Source organism: Astyanax mexicanus, chromosome 7, assembly GCF_023375975.1.
Source record: "Astyanax mexicanus isolate ESR-SI-001 chromosome 7, AstMex3_surface, whole genome shotgun sequence".
In the NCBI taxonomy this organism is placed as follows: domain Eukaryota; kingdom Metazoa; phylum Chordata; class Actinopteri; order Characiformes; family Acestrorhamphidae; genus Astyanax; species Astyanax mexicanus.
The window spans coordinates 10417901-10436589 of record NC_064414.1 but is presented as its reverse complement, the minus strand read 5'-3'; the positions used below and the strand labels follow the sequence as shown (position 1 = coordinate 10436589).

General features: G+C 40.7%; 1 protein-coding gene and 1 long non-coding RNA gene across 7 annotated transcripts in view; both read left to right on the top strand.

Moving 5' to 3' along the window:
* The window catches only part of slc8a3 (solute carrier family 8 member 3), a 79452-nt gene that overhangs the window by 41365 nt on the left and 19398 nt on the right, over nt 1–18689 (top strand). The gene's annotated exons all lie outside the window — the stretch shown is intronic.
* Nucleotides 11271–12236, top strand: LOC125802900 (uncharacterized). Of its 2 annotated transcripts, none has more exons than XR_007439932.1 (3): nt 11271–11474; nt 11785–11908; nt 12064–12236. It is a non-coding gene; the product is annotated as an uncharacterized LOC125802900 (long non-coding RNA). The 2 variants fall into 2 exon arrangements; XR_007439933.1 differs by lacking the exon at nt 11271–11474 and adding an exon at nt 11496–11629.

The following is an 18689-nucleotide window of genomic DNA, read 5'->3' as shown; positions in this document are numbered from 1 at the left end:
GCTGATCCAAATGTGTAGAAATGTCTGGTATTTACTGCGCAGACTCTGGTTTGAAAAATTTTAAAACATGGTGGAACTTTTCTCTTAATTTTTGTCAAATCAAGATTAATAGAACCACAGTGTCCATGTTTTCTATGGAATGCTAACAGACTGTAGACTTAAGGCATTTGAACACGAACATGATATATTCACAGGTCAGATTTAGGTTTCAAACACATACATTTATAAAGCCTTTCACCCCAATCGTGATTTGTCAAAAAACAAACAAGATATTATTCAAAATCTCAAAAGCTCTAATTTTGTGATTATTTTCTGCCAATTTTAGTTCTCACTAGCTGTGATTAAAATGGGCACCTACAGCACATCCTATAGCCTGTATATTTAGAAAACATAAATAGATGGAATAAAGGTTTCACAATGGGAATGACGTTGTGCTATTACTAACAACAATCATCTACCTAAGCGCACCACATGACATTGTATGACATTGATCTAGAGGCACATCATTATAGTTTACTGCAAGAAGTGGCACCCAATCACTTTTTCCCCAAAAGAAGGGCAGTCAGTAGGGCACTTTGTCTCTTTTTTGCCACCGTAGAGGTGACTTGAGCAAAATTTTTCAAACATAGGGGCAACAGGGTGACTGTTGTTGCCCCATCTTGAGTCTGCCAGTGCTCTTCACTGTGCTGGTATGGTAACAGGCAGCCGAGACTACTGGCAACTAGAGGTTTTAATTAAAAACACAATGTATCTTCCTCACCTGCAGAGCTACATCATCAAAATCTACTGAAAAACAGTTCAGACCCTCCTGACATTTAATCTGAGAAATATTAAAGAGAAAGTCTTTCTTCTTTCACTCTTTTACAAAGTATACTTTATGAGGTCCTGTCTCAAATCAGCATTTTCACCAAAACAGGATACACAAAAGATGATATCTGCTCTAAAGTCACTTTACTCAGAGACCTTATTAATAATGAGACCCTCCACGGACTGCAGTATGAATGGGATTTCTCGCAATGCTAATCATAGCATTCGTTCAAGAATAAAGTCCCAACCTTTAACAAAAAGAGTCATTTAACTTGCTGCTTATGTAGAGAGTGGAGGAGATTCTGCATGCTAGTGCAAAATTGTCCCTTACTGTGGAGATGTGCGCAGGTGCAGTAGCCATAACAAACCAAAATATTACATTTTTGCGCATTGTGGAGTAAAATGGTATAAACTGTTCATGATGTTTGTATCTGATTTTATCAGTGATTTAAAATATGATTCTGAAATAGTGATTTAGCATTTGATTTTCAGTATTTTGCTCACTCCCCCATTCAAACAGATTGGAGGCAGTGGTGAACTCAGGACAGGGATGAAAAAAGGGTACCTACTGCATGACCGCATGCAAGTTGCTTAAGATGCTGTCATCTAATGCTCATAAAAAACCCAGGACAGGAATGTGCACAGAATAAAACATACAGGGTATGATCATATTAATTTACCACAGAACATGATAGGGATTATTTTTTGAAAACACCAGTTAATTTCTGCCATTTAAAAATTGATGGGCATAGCTCAGCCTACAGAATAACTTCAGTGGTTTGTTTAACATGTTGTAACTCTAATTATACAACGGTTAGTTCCGACCTCACAATCTGTTTGGTTGAGAAGTGCTCTAACTGTGCTGATATTTGTGATAATAGCTCGGCCTTCTCACACTAAATCACTCAAGACATTTTTGAATCATCACCTCCAGCAGCAGCATTAGCTTAGCACAGGCTAATGCCCAGCCAAGGCATGCTCGTCCACAGCCCGCTGTGCTGGCTCGTCAATCCATCAGTCACATCAGCCGCAGCCTGATAGCTGAAATGGTCTGAATGCTGAGCTAAAGCAAGCTACGCTAACCTTACCACAATCCTGCAGGCATAGCTAGCCTGAACCAGATCACCCAGAAAACAGGCAGAAATGCTTGCAAACGCACAGCTTACACATGAAGACAACTCTGCGGAGCAGGGGAGAAGAATTTTAGCGGTATTTCAAGATCATAACGTTTACCAACCGCCTTAACCCTCAATTTTGATTTCAAGCTAACGTTGGTGGTGTAAGCCTGTATAAACCATACAGCGTTTTGTAGTTACAATTCTGTTACAGTTCACTTGTTGTGGAACTACTCGTGTTCTATTGCTTAAGTAGTGCACTATGTATGAATGATGGTGTGATTTGAGATTGTGCAGATTGCGTTTCATTGTGAAGACTAAAGTGTTGGGCACCACAAGAGTTTCTGCACACAGCTTGTAGCTGTTATAGAGACACAGCTCCACAGTAATGTGAATTAAAACCTTGTTACACAGTTAAATCAATGCTCATAAACACATGCTGCCTTTTTGCAACTTCTAAATTCCTAAAGTCACATCCTGTGTGAATAATTTGACTCACAAAAATGCCTTAGGTGCGTTTAGACCTTTAGCTTGTCACTAATTTCATCACTGTAAACACGCACAGGCAAAAAATGACATTTATTTGCTTCAGAATTCTGTGGAAAAGTTGTGTAAATAAGCATTTATAAACATTTATAAACATATTTATACAGCTAAAACTGGAACTATGTCACAGCATCCTGCTTTTTAGTGCTGTTCAACTTTCACACTGGCGCACAGTGTGCGAAGTGATACCACACACTGTGCTGAGGCGAAAGTAGTTCAGGTTACTCTTGGTGCAGCTATGTGTGTGAGATGTCGTGCTTGTGTTAGCGCTCTGCTTTATGAGCGGCGGTGTGATGTGATATGTGTCTATATACAGTGAGCCGTATCTGCTGACGGTTCCTGGAATGTGTGTGTGTGTGTGTGTGTGTGTGTAGGGGGGACAGCTGGGTTAAAGTGAACAGAGACAGCAGAGGTTCCATTGCTGTGAAATGTAATAAATTACTGTACTGTACATCATCATTCATAAACCTACTTAAAAAATGTTTGTGGTCATAAATGCAGATGGGTATTTTATTTTACCTCAGAAAGTGTTTTGACAAATGAAACCCACTGGAATTAATTTAAATTAATAAAAGTTTGGTCATGGTTTGTTTTGTGTTCATACTGACATACACTACCAGTCAAAAGTTTTAGAAAACCCCATTTTTTTCAGTTTATTTTAGCCATTTAAGCTCTTCAGGTCTGTTAATAACTGTAAATAGTACAATGGAAAACAAATTAACTGAAAACTGAAAAAAAGTATTTTAGTATCGTAAAAAAAACTTTAAACATAATATATAATGTTTTAAAAAATAATTTTAGCAAACAATTAAGGTTAACAGCTTACAGCTGGAAATTATTTGAAAAAATGTAAATTTACAAATCATTAGCCTGTAGTAAAGCAGTGCTGGAACAGATTGTGTTATTGCACTCTTTACTGAAGCATTTACATAATTCACACTTTCATCATAATAACTAGAAAAAGACACAGAAACACAGAAAACTCTGTAACTATTAAAACTAAAAGTATTTTCTTTAGAGAAATTACAGATGAAGCCAGAGAGCGGTGAGTACTGTTTCCATACAGGAAGAGATCTGGCTGACCCACATGGCAACAGTGCCTTTAGCTCAGCTTAACACTGGACTTAACAAAATGGAGAGCAGATTTAGAGGTCTGACAGGTGAAGTGCGGTAATAAAATCATTGATAAGAAAGAGAAAATAAAAAAGCAGCTTTGTCTAGGCCACTGCAACTGGACAACAAAATATAGGGGTTGAAACAATAAGGGGACAAAAATACATCCTTAACCTGACCCAACTATTAGCTTTACTGCACAAGTGTGGGCTAAATGGCTGTTCAGGTGCAGTTTGACTTGATTTATTGCTCAGATAGTTACTACTGCTATTAAGTAATGCCACATATGCCGCTACCCAATGTTAATCTGTACAGAAATATGTACTAGTCCAGAACACTGGACCTCCTTTTTCTGTTTACCTTCCTGCTCTACCTCAAAAAAATTCTGACCAATAACCACCTGAAATACCATAGCAACTATCAATAAACATGTTTCATTGCTGTGGTACATAATAAATTACAATAACTGTACTATACTGTAGCCCATTATTCACTTCATTCACTTTTTTTTAAGGTCGCTAACAAATACATCAGACTTGGGGTAAATCAGTGTTTGCTCAGTGCTGGTTTAATAATTATAACTGTTGAAAGACCCAACCTGGTAGTTTGCCAAGTGATCCATGGTGCCCCCATCAAGTAATTTGCAGACCACAATGACTAAGTACAATAGACATAGTTGTGTATCCTGAAAACAAAATGCATAAGCTAACAACCTAGCATATCAACTGTTCAGGAACACCTTAGCAACACTATAGCACCTATCCTTGCAACCACCTGGGACACTTTAGCAACCACTTAAAATATCATAGTGACCATGTAGCAGTGCCCTAGCAACCACCTGGGATACCACAGGAACCATTTAGCAAAGCAGATTCGCCCTAGTGATCCTGTAGCAACTGGCTGGAAGTCGGAATCACTTAAGCTACACAACCATCAGCAAATGCACTTTTCTAGTTGTGCTTGATTTTGCAGATAAAAACATGTCTGTTCCAGAACACAGTTTCCACACACACACACACACACACACAGAGCGAGTTACTCATGCGTTATGGGTTCTTATGGCAGTGTGGCGTGGGAGGCTTGTGCAGCGTAAATATTCAAATAGCTCTATTAATAACAGCACAATCACTGAACCTCTCTCTCTCTCTCTCTTTTACACTCTCTTTTTATCCCTCTCTCGTTTTCCTGTTCTCCTCCTGTACTCATATTTTATGCCCCCCAGTATGACTGTCCAACTCTGTGGTTTATTACCATCCTGCTGTTTGTGTTTGTTTGTGTGTGTGTGTGTGTGTGTGTGTGTGTGTGTGTGTTTCAGTGCACATGAATGAAGCTGATTAATTATATCCGTTATGGAATCTTTAGACCATCATCTGTCTCTCCCTGGCCTACAGCGCCTTGTTCCCCCCGAAGGGAGCAGCTGAGTGTGTGTGTGTGTGTGTGTGAGTGTGTGTGTGTGTGTGTGCTCACATGGAGAAACACGGTCCACTTAAACATGATGATAAACGCCTCCATTTTAAACCCCTGATGAAAAGCAGCACATTCACTCCACCCTACATACAGTAAGCATCATTAAAACGATAGTCCAAACAAAACGCTAACATTTGCAGTCTGACACTTTTATTCGCTATTTGTTTCACACTGCGATTAGGAGCTAATGTAGCTACAAGCAATGGAAATGTATATTCCCACCAGTTAGCATAATGCTAATTGCAATACTTTAGCTCATGTTAAAGGGTAACAGGGACTAGTCTATAAGAGTTTAGCCCAGCCCCTTCAGAATAAAGCCACACTCATTTAACTCAACCTACAGCAGTTAAGTTCCACCCATTCAGCTCAACCTACAGCAGTTTAGCCCCATCCATTCAGCTTACAACTGCGTAACTCCACCCATCCAGCCAAACTTTACCCATTCTTTCTCTAGCAGTTTTGCCCCACCCAATCAGCCTACACCTAACTCCACCTATTTAGCCTACAGCAGTATAACTACAACAATTCAGTGTACCACAGTTCATCTCCACCCATTCAGCCTTAACTTCACCAATTCAGTCTACCACCTGCAGCAGTTTAGCCCCAATCCTTCAACTCAACCTACAGCAGTTTAACTCCACCCTTTCAGCATACAGCAGTTTAGCATTTCACCAATTTAGTGCACAGCAGTTTAACTCCACACATTCAGTCCACTACAGTTCATCTCCACCCATTCAGCCTACAGCAGTTTAACTCCACCCACTTAGTCTTCAACAGTTCGTCTTCACTCATTCAGCCTACAGCAGTTTAGCTCCAACCATTCAATCTACAGCAGAGTAACTCCACCAATTCAGTCTACCACAGTTCATCTTCACCCACCCAGTCTACAGCAGTTTAACTCCACCCATTCAACTCAACCTACAGCAGTTTAGCCCCAATCCTTCAACTCAACCTATAGCAGTTTAACTCCACCCTTTCAGCCTACAGCAGTTTAGCTCCACCGATTTAGTGCAGACCAGTTTAACTCCACCCATTCAGTCCACTACAGTTCATCTCCAACCATTCAGCCTACAGCAGTTTAACTCCAACCATTCAGTCTACAGCACCATAACTCCACACATTCAGCCGACAACAGTTTAGTCCAACATTTACTGGCTGTCTCTGGTGTAATTAAGTTTGCTAATTGGTGGGGGTGTGAATATGAATATGAATAAATAAGCTGGCTTGTGCACTGGTTGATGCACGGGCCACAGGGTGCTGTAACCACTGGCAGGTTAGAGCACAGCTGGAAGGGGGGCGTATTTTACCCATGAGACTTTGCTGCTCACCCGGGCGGAGTGTTAACAGGCGCATAGCTGGCGGTGGTCCGCTGGAGGAGGGGTTCATGCCTTTGATTTTTGATCAAAGCCTCTGTTTAGGCATAAAATTAAATGAGTGTTTTTAAGTATATTTGCCTTTTAAAGCATTTAAAATTCCCATATAATACACTTAAAATACTGACAAAAAATACTATGGTAAAAACAGAACAACGAACAGTCATGTTTAAGATATGTAAATGATTTTAGATGTGTATGATTAGACACTGGGCATTGCCGAAATAGGGTGTTCCCACACTGCCCTACAATACCTTTTACAGGTCAGTTTTGGATAGTGTACCTCTTGGTGAGAGATCATTGACTCTTAAACATGCCTTTATGATGCGCTTAAAGACATTTTTCACAGTTGGCACACTTTGAGAGGGGGTGTATTTAAAGAACAAAATCCAAATTTTACTAATAAAAAAGATTATAATAATACAGCTGATAATTACAAAAAAACACATATAATAATACAAATAATAATAATAATAATAATAATAATAATAATAATTATTATTATTATTATTATTATTATTATTATTATTATTATTATCAAAAGTACTAGTAGTAGTAATACTAGTATTAGTATTAGTAGTAGTACTTCTAGTAATAGTAGTAGTAGTGTTACTGTCTATTCATTTACGTGCTGTTTTTTACTGCTGTGTGTGTCCTTTTTTAAAAGTATTGCAGTTACAGCTGGAGCTCAGTTTGACAGACTGTCGCATTTACCCTCTCATGCACACGCTTGCATGTGCAGCACACACACACATACACACACTTCTGCGGTTTCTGCGAGTGACAGGACACATGTCTGCACTGATCTGGTTGCTGCTGACCGCTCAGCTTCGGCTTCACAGACGGGAATAAAAACCACTTTCATAGACACACACAGACACACAGGGACACACTTACACACACAGGGACACACATACATAGGGACACATTGCCACGCACACACACACATGCACGCACACAAACACACAGACACACACACAGACACACACACAGGCACACTCATACAGATACACATTCACACACACTATATTTAGAAATAGGGCAGCTCCCCTTCATTTGATGTCACTCAGTTATGCAGCTCCCCCCTCTCTCTCTTTCTACCTCTTTTTCTCATTTTCTCTCTCCCTCTCTCTCCCTCTCTATCCCTCCCTCCCTCTTCCTCTTTCTCATTTTCTCTCAGTTTCTCTCTTTCTCTACCCCCTCTCTTTCCTTTTCCCTCTCTGTTACTAATCAGTTATGCTGTAGTAAAGATGCATCATTGATCTAATCACACTCTTGGACCTGAGTGATATTGTAATACTGACACTGATTTTAGTAATAAGGTCCAGTTGTTTTAGCTATTTTATCTCTAGGGTTAGTTCTTAGGTGTAGTTTTGGCTCAAGTGTTAATTATTAGGTGTAGGTTTAGCCCTAATCTTAGTTCGTAGGTGTAATTTTGCCTGTAATGTTGGTTATTAGGGGTAGTTTTAGCGCTAGTGTTAATTATTAGAGGAAGTTTTGGCTGTGGTGTTAGTTATTAGGTGTAGTTTTAGCTCTAGTGTTAATAATTAGAGGTAGTTTAAGCCCTAGTGTTAATTAATAGAGGATGTTTTGGCTGTGGTGTTAGTTATTAGGTGTAGTTTTAGCTCTAGTGTTAATTATTAGGTGTAGTTTTAGATCTAGTGTCGGTTATTAGATGTAGTTTTAGCTCTAGTATTTGTTATGAGGTGTAGTTTTATCTATAGACGTAGTTATTAGGTGTAGTTTTAGCTATAGTGTAAGGTATTAGGTCAGGTTTTGGCTTTTACACATGTTTAGCTCCTTTTTTGTTTTATTAGTTTCTAATGTCATATTTATTATTACGTATTAGCTAGCTATTGGGTGACATATAGCTCTTAGGTTTAGTTTATAAAAGGTATTCTGACTGATTTTTAATATTAAAATAATTTTCAATGTCTTTTTGTTTAATATCACCAACTCTGAAAAGCAGCTGAACGGCTCCAGATCCTGTTTTTAGTAACGCCAGGGTGGGTCCAGGTGGATCAGGTGAGGTAATTAATAAGCATGTTATTTACAGGTGAGGGGAAAAGGTGAGCGGCTTCAACTGAGAGACATCTGCTCTCATCCTTCAGCCCAACACTGAAGGGTATTATAGTGGGACAAGGACACACACACACACACACACACAAGCACACACTTCTGTGCTCCCACCTTTATTTATTTATTTTTTTTTTTTTTCAGATTTTTTTTTAAAGAGCGCGACCTCGACCTGGTCTGGCAATAAAATAGATTTTTGTTGTTGAGGGGTCATATTAAACATGTCCCTCCTTTATAAAAGGACATATTGCAAATATTGCAAAGGTTTTATGATGTCACAGCTGCCAACTCATTTACATATTTTTGCCAATCCCATCTATTGCACTTGCCTTGCCCGTTCATCGTGTGGGGCTCTGAGCAGCCGACTAAGGATTGCAGGTTTGAGCAGAAGACTATGTTCTAAGGATTTCGGGTTTAAATCCCGGATCATGCTGTTTACCTCAGCAGCCAGAGTCTAAGAAAGGGAACACAACTGGCCATGCTGTCTTTGGGTGGGTAGATGGCACGCTCTCAACTTAGCACTCGTAGACAAATGTCAGTCAGCACAAGCACCTGTTAACTGATGTATCAGTGTCGCTGGGTCGCTGCGTCTTTTTCTCTGTGCACGCTGTAATGCTACCTATTGATGCTACTTTAGTGAGAGTTCATAAAGAGAAGGAGACTGGCTTCATATGTATTGAAGAAGGAATGTGCTAGTCTTCATCCTCCTAATTTGTGGGGGCATTACTAGTGATAGTGGAGTCCTGATGAGTGGGTTGGCTAATTTTCTCTTCACAATTGGGGAGAAAAGTGGATAAAATTAGAAAAAAAAAATTGCTGGTTCGAATCCCAGTCATGTAGTTTGCCATCAGCTGCCGGAGCCCTGAGAGAGCACAAGTGGCCTTGCTCTGTCTTGGTGGGTAGATACCCTCTTTCCCCTCATCACTGCTAGAGTGATGTCGGAATCAGAATAAGGCGTCTGTGAGCTGATGTATCAGAACAGAGTCGCTGCACTTTCCTCTGGGTGCGCTGTAATGCTACTCGGCAGTGCTCCATCAGCAGCAGTTCAAAAAGAGGCGGTGGCTGACTTTACATGTGTCGGAGGAGGCATGTGCTAGTCTTTACCCTCCTGGTGTTGGGGCATCACTAGTGATGGAGGATATACAACTGAGTAGCAGCTGAATGGGTGGGACAATTCACCAAGCTAAATTGGGATAAAATGGAACAAAATTGGGGAAAATATTTAATAAATAAAAAAAATAAAAAGAGAAATAAAGCTCAGTATGTCAGTGGATGAAGAGAGGCAATACTTTGCAATGAATACAAATAACAGTCAGGTGTATACACAAAGAGGTACAGGGGTTGGACAATGAAACTGAAACACCTGTCATTTTAGTGTGGGAGGTTTCATGGCTAAATCGGACCAGACTGGTGGCCAATCTTCATTAATTGCACATTGCCCCTAGTAAGAACAGAGTTTTGCTCAAAATATTGCAATGCACACAACATAATGGGTGACACACCAGAGTTCAAAAGAGGACAAAATGTTGGGGCACATCTTGCTGGCGCATTTGTGACCAAGACAGCAAGGTAATGTCAGCATACCACCAAGAAGGACGAACCACATTCAACAGGATTAACTGTGGATGCAAGAGGAAGCTGTCTGAAAGGTATGTTCGGGTGCTAACCCGGATTGTTTCCAAAAAGCATAAAACCACGGCTGCCCAAATCACGGCAGAATTCAATGTGCACCTCAACTCTCCTGTTTCCACCAGAACTGTCCGGTGGAACGATAAATTATTGTGGTCTAAAACCAGGTGTTTTAGTTTCATTGTCCAACACCTGTATATATATATGTGTTATAGTGATAGAAGATTGGCTAGGTGTGGTTTCACCTGATTAACTGATGTGCTCTGGAAACTGGAGAACTCGACAGACACTGACAGAGGTACCATACCAGGTGTGACAAACACACACACACACCCACACACACAAAGAATTACAGTTACACACACACTCTGCTGTCCTCATAGCAGTGACAGAAAGATGGAGGAATAATTTGAGAGGTGTGTGTGTGCATGCGCACGTGTGTGTGTGTGTGTGGAGGGAATCTCCAGCAGCACTTTTTTCTGTATTCCCGTGGTGCTGCAGCACAATGCACCAGAATGCAGGGAGACCCACACACACCCATTCAGACACACACTCACACACACGTAGAGGACTCCTTTACTTTCCAGATTCAAGGTAACTTTGTTCTCTTGTCTGGATTAAATATTGGCTAAACATTACATCACTAACAATATTGACCAAAACGTTAATAATAAGAATGTTAGCTTGTGCTGAGGTAGGGGTCAGTAATGTTGGAGTGTGATAAGGTGGGGGTCAGTAATGTTGGAGTGTGATGAGGTAGGGTTCAGTAATGTTGAAGTGTGATGAGGTAGAGGTCAGTAATGTTGGAGTGTGATGAGGTAGGGGTCAGTAAATGTAGGAGTGTGATGAGGTAGGGGTCAGTAATATTGAAGTGTGATGAGGCAGGGGTCAGTAAATGTAGGAGTGTGATGAGGTAGGGGTCAGTAATATTGAAGTGTGATGAGGTAGGGGTCAGTAATGTTGGAGTGTGATGAGGTAGGGGTCAGTAATGTTGGAGTGTGATAAGGTGGGGGTCAGTAATGTTGGAGTGTGATGAGGTAGGGGTCAGTAAATGTAGGAGTGTGATGAGGTAGGGGTCAGTAATATTGAAGTGTGATGAGGTAGGGGTCAGTAATGTTGAAGTGTGATGAGGTAGGGGTCAGTAATGTTGGGGTGTGATGAGGTAGGGGTCAGTAATGTTGGAGTGTGATGAGGTAGGGGTCAGTAATATTGGAGTGTGATGAGGTAGGGGTCAGTAATGTTGGAGTGTGATGAGGCAGGGGTCAGTAATGTTGAAGTGTGATGAGGTAGGGGTCAGTAATGTTGGAGTGTGATGAGGTAGGGGTCAGTAATGTTGGGGTGTGATGAGGTAGGGGTCACTAATGTTGGAGTGTGATGAGGCAGGGGTCAGTAATGTTGGAGTGTGATGAGGTAGGGTTCAGTAATGTTGAAGTGTGATGAGGTAGGGGTCAGTAATGTTGGAGTGTGATGAGGTAGGGGTCAGTAATGTTGGGGTGTGATGAGGTAGGGGTCAGTAATGTTGGAGTGTGATGAGGCAGGGGTCAGTAATGTTGAAGTGTGATGAGGTAGGGGTCAGTAATGTTGAAGTGTGATGAGGTAGGGGTCAGTAATGTTGGAGTGTGATGAGGTAGGGGTCAGTAATGTTGGAGTGTGATGAGGTAGGGGTCAGTAATGTTGGAGTGTGATGAGGCAGGGGTCAGTAATGTTGGAGTGTGATGAGGTAGGGGTCAGTAATGTTGGAGTGTGATGAGGTAGGGGTCAGTAATGTTGAAGTGTGATGAGGTAGGGGTCAGTAATGTTGGAGTGTGATGAGGCAGGGGTCAGTAATGTTGGAGTGTGATGAGGTAGGGGTCAATAATGTTGGGGTGTGATGAGGTAGGGGTCAGTAATGTTGGAGTGTGATGAGGCAGGGGTCAGTAATGTTGGAGTGTGATGAGGTAGGGGTCAGTAATGTTGGAGTGTGATGAGGTAGGGGTCAGTAATGTTGGAGTGTGATGAGGTAGGGGTCAGTAATGTTGGGGTGTGATGAGGTAGGGGTCAGTAATGTTGGAGTGTGATGAGGTAGGGGTCAGTAATATTGGTGTGAACTGAGCTTGGGATCAGTAATGGTGGTGTGAGCTAAGAAAGGGGGCAGTAATTGAGTGTGATGAGGTTGAGTTCAATTATTTTCCTGAGGACGAGTAGAACCGGCCAGTTTTTCATGATAGTGTTAATAATGTGGGCTTGCTGTATTTGCATTTGCATGAATGTCACAAAACTGTACACATCTAGTTATTTAAAACAAAAAAAAGATTCTTATCACAGTTTTCTTCTCTTTACGCTGATACAGTGACTTATGTTATTTATATGTCTTGTAGGAGTATCTTCTGATAACAGTGCTTTTAGCCCAAATTTCCTAAACACTGCTTTATTTAGCTAGATAGCTTTAATTATAAATATATACTATGGTAGCACACCTCCTCTGAATACACCTTTAATACAGACACACCCAAAATAGGCCACAAATCTGTAGAGAACCGTCTACTGCTCAGGATGACAAATTAGCAACAGAGCTAATGAACAGAGCTATCGCTGCTGTATCGGGATTACAGCTTGACAGCATTTTAGCTCCAGGGTCCCGGGTGGCTAAAGTCGTGCAGGAAAAGGTGGTTTTGCCGGTTTAGCATTTGTGTTTAGAGAAAAACACCAAACTGTTTCGGACATCAGAGCTCCAGGACCATCATTAGCCACCACTGCTAACGCTAGCTCAGCCAGTCCTTGTCCTGGAGGTACCCTGTACTGTACATTTTTTGTCAGGAACAGTCGGGAAATGCTTCTTTAGCTAGCTAAGCTAACTCCAGGCTGCTGTGTTTGGATATCGAGTCCCAAATGGCTCCCCACACCATAGAAAGTGCACGAATAACAAAAGACAACATTTTTGCATTAATATTTTGCATTTGTATACCAGGAGATTCAGTTATTCAGTTTTGTATTGCTCTTTGTGTCTGCCCTAGGCTGAAACATTTTAAATGCATATTATTTATTTTTGTATTTTTGAAATACATGGGTTGTTTTTTAGTTTGGAGCCAACTGTGACCTTTTAGAAACATACAGGAGAGTGTAATACAGCATATGGCAATATTTGAGTTCCATTGTTTTGAAGACATTACCAAAGTTGAGACTATGCAGTATGCCAGCTATAAATTGCAAAGGTAAAATGGACTTGGGGTGTTGTCTGCCAGCATTCCTAAATACAGCACTTTTAGTCGATACTCCTGACTAGAGATTCAGATTTAGAGTTTACTGTCATGTGCACAATAAGAAACAAGTTTCCTTGTACAATGAAATTCTTTCAAATAAATAGTGATAGGGGCATAGCTTTGGCCATGCAAAGAAATCTCTATTTTTATACCATTGATAAGTTTAAATTAGCACCACACTATATTGGCAATGCTGTACCAGCTGTTGTTGAAAATATCTCTATAATATTCATAAATTTTCACTGAATACACTTTTCAATCTGTTCCTCTATTCTACCTATTCGTTTGTGCTCGTCGTTCGTTTTATTATGACTTAATTTCAAGATGGCAGTGCTCAAAAAACTGTGTATAAAAAAAAGTTTTTTTTTAATAAACTACCAATTCATTTTTATAGTTCTCAGAGCCCTTGGGATTCTACTAAGTAAGTTTTTTAAGGTGTAAAATAGTGATGTCTTTGCATGAGCAACACTATGCCCCTATCACTAGCATTGAAAGGATGTTGGGAGCATTGTCTAAAAGATCTGTATTTCAGAATGCTGTGGGCCAATGGAAGTGGGATATTCAACAAGTTTGTACTCGTTATCATGTTTTCCTACACCCCAAGTCCATTTTACACCGGATTTCTCCTTTAAGCTTGTTTAAATATAGCCTGAGTTAAACATTCCTCTTATTGCAAAACCTTCAGTGTTGTGCTTTTAAGACTAAAAACAAAAATAAGTTGTAAGAGTGTACGTCCACAGTTTAATATACACTGTATAATGCAGTGCAGCAGACTGTATTATCTACCTTAGGAGCGAATATATAAAACGTGGAGCATTCTGTTAGTCTATGTACTCTCTGTACTGAAATCATTCAGAACCGTGGGGTTTATACCGAACTGTGAATTCTGTGTACCGTTACACCCGTAATATATATATATATATATATATATATATATATATATATATACAGAGAGAGAGAGAGAGAGAGAGAGAGAAAGCTGAATATATATGTAACCAAATTTGTGTGTGTGTGTTGGCATCATCTACTTCTGCTTATGACAAACAAAGGGCAATCAGAAGAAGAAACACAGAGAGAGACAGAAAGATAGAAGAGAAATTAAAATGAAAGAAAAGGACTGGATTGAGTGCTTGCATGTGTGTGTGTGTGTGTACATGTGTATAAATGTGTGTGTATTTGTATATAAATGTGTGTGTGTGTGTGTGTGTGTGTGTGTATGCGCACGCATGCTGCTGTCCCTCCAGGAAGTCACTGCTCTGCTGCTCTCCAGCTGAAGGAGGCTGTATCACCATGGCAACCGCAGAGGACAGGCGTGTGCATGCATAAAAGTGTGTGTGTGTGTGTGCACGCGTGGATGTACGATATATACATTTGTGTAATGAGTGTGTGTGTATATGTGTTTGTCCCTGGGTGTGTTTTTACATTGGCACATCAGTGCAGACATGCATGTTAACACACACACACACACACACACAGTGAGCAGTGCAGGCTTTATTTTTAGCATGTGGCTGTTATATAATCAGGGTGACACAAGGGAGAGACACCGACAAACTTTCTCTCCTCTCTCTTACTCTCTCTCTTATTCTCTCGCTCTCTCTCCTGTATTCCTTTGTCTCTTAGACTTTTTCTCTAAAAAGACTGTTGAGAGAGAGAGAGAGACAAAGAAATAAACAGAGAGAGAGACAGACAGACAAGAAAAAACAAAGATGAAGGGGAGGATGCTTCGAAGAAGTGTGTGTGTGTGTGTGTGTGTGGTCTTCTCTAGAGAATCCCACATTTCTTAATTAACATTCCTTCGTTTTTCACTTTCAGTTATTTAACGCCCTCTGTAGATCACACACACACATCACACGACTGTGTGTCACAGCTTGAGTCACATTGTTGTCTCTCCATCCAATCATTGCCCTCTCTCTCTCTCTCTCTCATTCTCTTTTTCTCTCTTTTTTTTCTCTCCATCTTTTTCTCTTTTATTGGGATGATGTTGGAGTTGCAGAACTAATCATCCAACATCGATACCTGATCTTACTGATGTTCTCACACTTAAGGGGCATTAAAATCCTCCTCACAGCAATGTTTCATTATTTAGATCAGATTTGGTTAAATTAGGATAGCAGGCTACATTACATGCAGTGCAGCTCAAACAAAGATTCTGATTGGTTCTACTCAGTGTCTGATTGTCTGATGCCCCGCCCTCAGCTGAAAAAGAGATTCTGACACAGACACACAGATTGGGGACATAGGCTACTTATTTTTTTATTTTCTTATTTTTATTCTTTATTTATATTTTGCTATATATTGTCTTTCTCTCTCACCTTTTAATGTTCTTTTTCCTGTTTGTTGTCAGGGTTTTTTTCCCTCTTTTTTTCTTTCTTTCTTTCTCTCTTTTTTTACTGCCATTTTTTTGGCAGCCCCCCCCCCCCCCCAAAAAAAAAAGAGTGTCTGATTGTCTGATGTCCCACCCCAGCTAAAACCGAGACTGTGGCTGGCTCTGCTCAGTGTCTGATTATCAGCTGCCCCGCCCCTACCTGAAACAGAGATTCTGATTGGCTCTGCTCAGTGTCTGATCAGCTGAAACAGAGATTCTGACTGGCTCTGCTCAGTGTCTGATTGTTTGATGCCCCGCCCCCAGCTGAAACAGAGATTCTGACTGGCTCTGCTTAGTGTCTGATTGTCTGATGCCCCGCTCCCACCTAAAACACAGTTTCTGACTGGTTCTGCTCAGTGTCTGATTGTCTGATGCCCCGCCCCCAGCTGAAACAGAGATTTTGACTGGTTCTGCTCAGTGTCTGATTGTTTGATGCCCCACCCCCAGCTAAAAAAAGATTCTGACTGGTTCTGCTCAGTGTCTGAATGTTTGATGTCCCGCCCCCTGCTAAAACAGAGATTCTGACTGGCTCTGCTCAGTGTCTGATTGCCAGGTGTCTGATTGATTCTGATTGGTTCTGTTCATAGTTTGACTGTTGCAGAAAGAAGTGACCTCATACTTTAGGACAGGTAGGGAGGTGTGTACAGTTCTACACTCACACACAGCTGAGTGACAGGACAGAGTGTGTATCTCTAATCGAATAGTCATGTAGAAACTCTCCTGAGAGCACTTAGCATTCACACACACACATACACACACACACACACACACACACACACGTTTCTCCAGTAGCTGTGTGTGCTATGTGTGAATGAGTGTACCGAAATGTCCCTCACATGTTTTATCATACTCAGGGGATCCGGAACCTATAACAAGAAACAGCCACACACACACACACACACACACACACTAAACACACGTGTGCTTGCACAATGATTGGCACTCTAGACTGGTTCTCAGGGTAGATGTCTTTTGCCTGCACATATCTGTATAGTCTACACTGCATTGGTTGAATACTGGGGAAGCAATCTGTTTGTGTGTGTGTGTGTGATAAAATTAGGAGGTCAGTATAAATATCTGCTGTATTAAATTAAATTAATTTAATTTATTACTAACATACATCCATACAACAAATCCTGTCACTGCATCTACAACTGTCAGTCAACAGTGGCCAATAGAAGCACATAAGCAAGAGATTATTTTACACACCTTTATCAACAAGCTATAATGAAATACAGAATATAAAACTTTTTTATACACTGCTTTGAAGTCTGTATCAAAACAACAAAAAACCTGTGACTGTCTCAAAACACGATTCGTTACATCATACAGTTTCAAAAAGTTTTCGTCCACGTCTACGAAAGTGATCTGAACTAAATAAGAGTAAAAAAAAACTCTCAAAACGGGCTTCGAGTGGTCCAGCAGGCTAAGGGCCGCCGCTATGATCAGAAGATTACTGGCTCGAATCCTGTTCATGTAGCTTGCCACTGGCTACTGGAGCACTGAGAGAGCACAATTGGCCTTGCTCTCTCTTGGTGGGTATATGGCACTCTCTCCCCACATCACTCCAACTGGTGATGTCCGCAGCTTTGTTGTCTGTGAGCTTATGTATTGGAACTGAGTCTCTGCGCTTTCCTCCGAGTTCGCTGTGATGCTACTCAGCAGCAGTTCAAAAAGGGGGGATCTTATGAGTGGGTTGGGTAATTGGCTGTGTAAATTGGGGAGAAAATGGGGAAAAAAAATAGAAATAAAATTATAAAAAAATATAATCTCAGAACTGTGTCTGTATTCAACATAAAACACAACAACATCGCCACACTTTTTTGTGGGGGAAAAAATCTAATACACATTGCACTGCTTTTTTATTTATTTGTCATATTTTTTTCAATTGTGTGTGTGTGTGTGTGTAAACACTATATTTACATAAATAGTGGGACACCTACAATTTACACCTAAATGAATGTCCTTCTTTGCAGTGCTAACAACAGGTGTGGAGCTCTGCAGTTATTGATCAGCATTTATACATCACGTTCTGTAACCCCACTATGTGTGTGTGTGTGTGGGGGGGGGGGGGCTTCTCAAGGTGTCCAGTTTTATCTTTAGTGTTTTAGATGCAGACTTTATCTATGCTGCCACTTGTCCTGTTCTCTATAAATTCATCTCTCTCAAACACAAACACACACACACACACACACACACACTCTGTCCAGGGATTCTGCCACACTCCATTATTCTCTAGTGCCTGCGTAGACCCTGTTTCACCTTTCAGACTGAACTCCTGCTGCAGAGATGCTTGCACCCAAATCACCAAACACAGCCTCCACACACACACACACACACACACTCACACACACACACAGACACACACACACACACAGACACACAAACACTGCTGCCAAACCAAAGCCCAACACACTCCATAAAAGGACTGGGCAGTAACAGATTTGACTTTTTAGCTTTATTTTAATGTTAAAATACACATACAGTGTATACAGCCATGGAGGTTCTGAATAGGGGTGAATGGAGCTAAATGGTTAGGAACTCAAATTAAAAATAGTAATTAACCACGTAATTATTCCTTTAATTTTGGAAAGCAAAATTAGATGCGTCGCTAAAAAAAGCAAAAACAACTTCCCTGTATTTTAACATTTTTCTAAAGAAAACAGGTTTAAGGCAGTAAAGGTGCTAGCACTAATGCTACTCTGTGCTGATTGGGTAGTGAGCTCATCCTGTTGTTAGACACTTATCTAACACTCTTATCCAGATTGATTTACAAGGTTATTTCTATTACAGGGGTGGGTCAGTGTAGTGCTAGGACTCATATTGGTGTAGCATGGCATAGTCATCCAGACCAGGAATTGAACCCCAGTCTCCCACATGATGTGTTAGCTCACTAGCAGGGGATGGTGTTATCCACTGCGCCACACCAATCACTAGAGTTAAAACACGTATAGAGATT